Source organism: Priapulus caudatus, unplaced genomic scaffold, assembly GCF_000485595.1.
Source record: "Priapulus caudatus unplaced genomic scaffold, Priapulus_caudatus-5.0.1 Scaffold284, whole genome shotgun sequence".
NCBI lineage: Eukaryota > Metazoa > Priapulida > Priapulimorpha > Priapulimorphida > Priapulidae > Priapulus > Priapulus caudatus.
Window position 1 is genome coordinate 311,421 of NW_014577345.1, and position 5,798 is coordinate 317,218.

Consider the following 5,798-nt stretch of genomic DNA (forward strand, 5'->3'; position numbering starts at 1 on the left):
AAAGAGAAGAGCGAAAGAGCAAAGCAGGAGAGGAAGAAAGAGACAATGAGACAAGAGAGAGAGAGAGAGAAGAGGAGAGAGAGAGAGAGAGAGACGAACGAGAAAATATAGAATAAAGTACAAGCGAGAGAGAGAGAGAAGAGAGAGAGAGAGAGAGAGAGAGAGAAGAGAGAGAGCGAGAGAGAAGAGAGAGAGAGCGAGAGAGAGAGAGAGAGAGAGAGAGAAAGAGAGAGGAAAGAGAGAGAGAGCAAGAGAGGGAGAGAGAGAGAAAGAGAGCCAGAGAAGGAGAGAGAGAGAGAGAAAGAGAGCGAGAGAGAGAGAGAGAGAGAGAGAGAAGAGGAGAGAGCCAGCGAGAGCTTCTCTGTGTGAACAACCACTTGCCCCACACAGCAGCAAGCAGCAGCATCAGTGGCAACACGCACGCAGCGGGAAACATCGTGTCGAGCTCTCGCCCGCGCGCGACTTTTTGCGGCCTCTTGTTGTTTTCGGGAAGTGTCCCGTGGCGCCGACCGGCGTCCGGTTACCGCGCTCTGAGACGCGCGAATGGACAAGACGCAGCAGAAAAAGCGTGGCAAGCCTCCCGCAGCTCAGCGGGGATTGCCGGAGGCCACGCACGCGTACGCGCGGGCTATTGTGAAAGTTAAGTTTAAGGCGCGGACTATCGCTGCCATAGCATACGCAAAACAAAACTCGCCGAGCAGGAGGGGAGGAACGGGAGGAGGGGAGAGCAGGGAAGGGAGGGGGAGATACAAGGGGAGGGGAGGGACGAGAGGGGGAGAGGACGGGGAGGGAGGGAATGCAGGGGAAGGTGGAGGGGCATAGAAAGGGAGGCGACATCAACAGAAATTCGCGCGTTCTTTCAAAAACAAGCGAATCAAAACAACCATAACATCCCCACCACCGTGCACGTTTGAGGTAACGAGTATCTCTCTCTCTTTCTTCCTCTCTCTCTTCTCTCTCTGTCTCTCTCTCTCTCTCTCTTTCCTTCTCTCTCTCTCTCCCTCTTCTCTCTTTGTCTCTCTCTCCCTCTTCTCTCTCTGTCTCTCTCTCTCTCTCTCTATCTATCTCTCGCTGGGTGTGTGCGTCACAGTCACAACATGGCGACGTCCCACCGCTCCTGTTTAAATTTGCATAAACGCGACGGACAATACCGCACGAGACGTCCCTCTCAGCCAGTCAAAACATGCGAAGATGCCCCGTTGCTAATGTTTGCATCATTTGCTGCATGAATGGGATGGAGTGGATGCTGGATCTAAACAGACGAGATCACGCGTCACCATGACAACCCTACGTAGTGTTACTTCTTGCAATTATATGTGCATTTCTGGTGGCCGGATTTATTAATGAAATCGTGTATCTATGGATGGAATGTCGGTGGAGGGAGGCTGTGATTTCTCTTCGTATTACACGTTGAATAAATTTCGATACATCAATAGTAAACACATCTGACTTTGTGCGGTTGGTAGAGCAGAGCCATATGGTTCGTATAACACTGCGCTGTCTGATCATATAAGCGCGTACAGACAGCTCGCTTGTATACAAAACCCCCCTCCCTCCCCTCCCCCTCTCTCCCCTCCCCCTCTCTGTCTCCCGTCCCCCTCTCTCCTCTTCCTCCCTTCCCCCTCTCTGTCTCCCGTCCCCTTCTCTCCCTTTCCTCTCGTCCCCCTCTCTCCTCTTCCTCCCTTCCCTCTCTCTATCTCCCGTCCCCCTCTCTCCTCTTCCTCCCTTCCCCCTCTCTGTCTCTCGTCCCCCTCTCTCCCCTTCCTCCCCTCCCCCTCTCTGTCTCTCGTCCCCCTCTCTCATCTTCCTCCCCTACCCACTCTCTGTCTCCCGCCCCCTCTCGCGCCTTCCTCCCTTCTCCCTCTCTGTCTCCCGTCCCCCTCTCTCCTCTTCCTCCCCCCNAGAGAGCGAGAGAGAGAGAGAGAGAAGAGAGAGAGAGAGAAAAGAGAGAGAGAGGCAAGAGAGGAGAGCAGAGAGCAAGAGAGCTAAAGAGGCAATGAGGAGAGAGAGAGAGAGAGAAGAGAGAGAGAGGAGAGAGAGAGAGAGCAGGAGAGAGCCAGGCGAGAGCTTCTCTGGTGTGCTAACAAACCATCTCCCCACACCAGCAGCAGCGCAGCACTCAGTGCAACACGCACGCTAAGCGCGCGAAACATCGGTGCGAAGCTCTCCGCCCGCGCCGCGTACTTGTTTTTGCGGGCCTTTGTTGTTTCGGAAAGCTGTCCTGGGTCGGCCGATCCGTGCGTCGGTTACCGCCTCTAGGACGCCGCAATCGGACAAGACGCCCAGCCAGAAAAAAGCGTGCGCAAGCTCCGCAGCCCTCAGCGCGGATTTGCGAGCACGCAGACGACGCGCGGGCTTGTGTGAAAAGGTTAAGTTTAAGGCGGCGAGCTATCGGCTCCATTAGCATGACGAAAAACAACTCGCGAGCGCGGGGATGAACGGAGGAGGCGGAGGGAAAGGGAGTCTGGAGGGGGAAGATACAAGGGGAGGGGAGGGGCGGAGAGGAAGGAGGGGAGGAGAGAGGGAAGGAGAGCGAGGAAAGGGGGGAGGGGAGGGGAGAGGAAGAGAGAGACGCAGGGGGGGGGGGGGGGGGGTGACAGTGAGGCAGGGGCAGGGGATGGATTAGGAGGGGGTGGGGCGGACTATCAAGCAAGAAATTCGCGGCTTCCTTTAAAAACAACATAACATCCCCACCACCGTGCACAGTTTGAGGTAACTGAGTCTCTCTCTCTTCTCTTCTCTCTCTCTCTCTCTCTCTCTCTCTCTTCTCTCTCTCTCTCTCCTCTTCTCTCTCTCTCTCTTTCTTCCTCACTCTCTTCTCTCTGTATCTATCTCTCTTTCCTTCTCTCTCTCTCCCTCTTCCTCTCTCCATCTATCTCTCGCTGCGGTACTGTGTGCGTCACCAGTCACAACAATGGCGACTCGTCCCACAGCTCCTGTTTAAATTGGCATTATAAACGCGACGGACAATAACGCCACGCAGACGTCCTTCAGCAGTTAAAAACGATGCGAAGATGCCCGTTGCTAATGTTTGCATCATTTGCTGCCATGAATGTGATGGCAGTGGATGCTGCCTGGATCTAAAACATACGAAGATCACGCTTTCACCTATGACAACCTAACGTAGTGGTTTACTTTTGGCGCCAATTACTATGTGCAATTTCTGGTGCGCGGATTATTAATGAAATCGACGTATCTATGGATCGAATGTCCGGTGGAGGGAGGCTGTGTAGTGTTCTCTTCGTATTCACACGTTGAATAAATTTCGATACTTCAATAGTAAACACATGGTGACTTTGTGCGGTGGTAGAGCAGCCATATGGTTCGTATAACACTGCGCTGTCTGATATTATAAGGCGTACAGACAGCTCGCCTTGTATATCAAAACCCCCTTCCCCCCCTCCCCCCTCCCCTCTCTGGTTCCGTACCTCTCTCTCTTCCTTCCCTTCCCCCTCTCTGTCCTCCGTCCCTTCTCGCTCGTTCTCTCGTCCCCCTCTCTCCTTTCCTCCCCTTTCCCCTCTCTATCTTTCCCGTTCCCTCTCTCCTCTTCTTCCCTTCCCCTCTCTTGTCTCTCTCCCTCGTCTCCCTCTTCCTTCCTTCCCCTCTCTGCTCTCGTCCCTCCCCCTCTTCTCCTTCCTCTCGTCCCTCCTCTCTCCTTTCCTCCCCCCTTCCTCTCTCTAATCTCCCGTCCCCCTCTCTCTTCTTCCTCCCTTCCCCCTTCTCTGTCTCCCGTCTTCCGCCCTCTCTCCTTTCTCCCTCCCTCTTCTCTGTCTCTCTTTCCCCCTCGCATCTCTCCTTTCCTCTCGTCCCCCCCTCTCTCTCGCCTCCCTTCCCCTCTCTGTCCTCCGTCCCCTCTTCTCCCCTTCTCCCTCCCCCCTCTGATCTTCCCCGCTTCCCGTCTCTGCTCTCGTCCCCCTCTCTCCTCTTCCGCCCTTCCCCCTCTCTATTCTCCCGCTCCCCTCTCCTCTTCCCTCCTTCCCCCTCTCTATTCGCCGTCCCCCTCTCTCTCTTCCTCCCTCCCCCTCCTATCTCCGTCCCCTCTCTCCTCTTCCGTCCCTTCCCCCTGTCTCTAATTCCGTCCCCCTCTCTCCTCTTCCTCCTTCCCCCTCTCTGATCTCTCTCCCCCCCTCTCTCCGGCTTCTTCCCTTCCCCCTCTTCTCTTGTCGCTCTTCCTCCTCTCTCCTTTCTCTCGTCCTCCCTGCTCTCCTCTTGCCTCCCCTTCCTCCGCTCTCTGGGGGGATCTCCCGTTTTTCTCTCCCTCTCGCCTCTTCTCCCTTCCCCCCTTGTTCTCGTCCCCTCTCCTTCCTCTTCTCATCCCCCTCTCTGTCTCTGTCCCCTCTCTCCTTTCCTCGCGTCCCCCTCTCTCCCTCTTCCTCCTGCCCCCTCTCTGTCTCCGTCCCCTCTCTCTCTTCCTCCCTTTCCCCTCTCTGTCTCTCGTCCCTCTCTCCCCTTCTCTCCTTTCCCCCTCGCTGTCTCTCGTCGCCCCTTCTCTCCTTTCCTCTGTCCCCCTCTCTCCTCTCCTCCCCTGCTCCCTCTCGGTTTCCCGTCCCCTCGTCCCTTTCCTCCTCTTCCTCCTCTCGTCTCTCGTCCCCTCTCTCATCTTCCTCCCTGCCATTCTGTCTCCCGCCCCCTCTCGCGCCTTCTCCTCCCTTCTCCCTCTCTGGTACTCCCTCCTTCTCTCCTCTTCCTCCCCCTCTCTGTCTCTCGTCCCCCTCTCTGTCCGCCCCCTCTCGCGCCTGCTCCCTTCTCCCCTCTCTGTCTCTCGTCTCCTTCTCTCCCTTCCCCTCTCTCTATCTCGTCCCCCTCACCCACTTGCTTCGATGTACATCTCGCTTTCTGTGATCCCATCTCTGCCGTATACCCTCTTTTTTCCGTCCCCTCCTCTCGCACCCTCCTCGTACTCGTACTCCTACTCGTACCCGCCTCGTTTGCGTGCTTCGTCGTTCACACCTCCCCAGCACCCCTTCCTATCTCCCTGCCTGCGCCCACTTCGCTGCTGCCGCCTGGCTAGGTGCATCTGCAGCTGATAACGTCGTAGTAAACCAAGTGGGAATGCGATCCGCTCGTGTAGCAATCCATCGTTCTCCTATTCATGAATCCCTCTCGCGCGCTCTCTCTCTCTCTCACACACTCTCTCTCTCTCTCACACTCTCTCTCTCTCTCTCTCTCTCTCACACACTCTCTCTCGCCCCTCTCTCGCCCCTCTCTCTTGTTCTGCAGTTAGTAACTCCACGAGTCTTGGCGAGAGCATCGGGAACACTCGCGCATGCGCGTGTCGTTTTTCTATTCGTTCCATATTTACGGCTGTGATGCGCAAGGGGGTAGCAGCGTGCCACGGAAGATGTGGGCGGGGGAGTGGGAAGGAGTGCCGTAGAGGGTGCGGGATGGGAGGAGAGATGCCGTGGGTGTGTGGAGGGGGGGGGCGTGGTACAATGGGTGGGTGGTGGGTGATGGGAGGTGTGTGGGTGGGAGTGCAGTAGGGTGTGTTGACTGGGACAGTGTTGGTGGATGGGGATGAATGGATGGGTATGTTGGTAGGGTGAATGGATGGAGTGGATTCTGCGCGTGTGACAATATTCTCTCTACTGCAGTACAGTTTCGTTAGAGCATCACGGGCCACATCGCGTGAATATCAAGCTTCACGCTTAAAAACAACCTGTCGCATGCGGAGCATTTCACAGAGAGACAGAGAGACAGAGAGAGGGAGAGCGAGTGAGAGAGAGAGAGAGAGAGAGCAGGGGGAGAGAGCGAGAGAGGGAGAGCGAGTGAGAGAGTGTGAGAGAGAGAGAGAGAGAGAG

General features: G+C 56.0%; 1 protein-coding gene across 1 annotated transcript in view; it reads right to left on the reverse strand.

Annotated features, from left to right (window-relative positions):
- The window catches only part of LOC106808529 (eyes absent homolog 4-like), a 34,932-nt gene that overhangs the window by 16,551 nt on the left and 12,583 nt on the right, over positions 1-5,798 (reverse strand). The gene's annotated exons all lie outside the window — the stretch shown is intronic.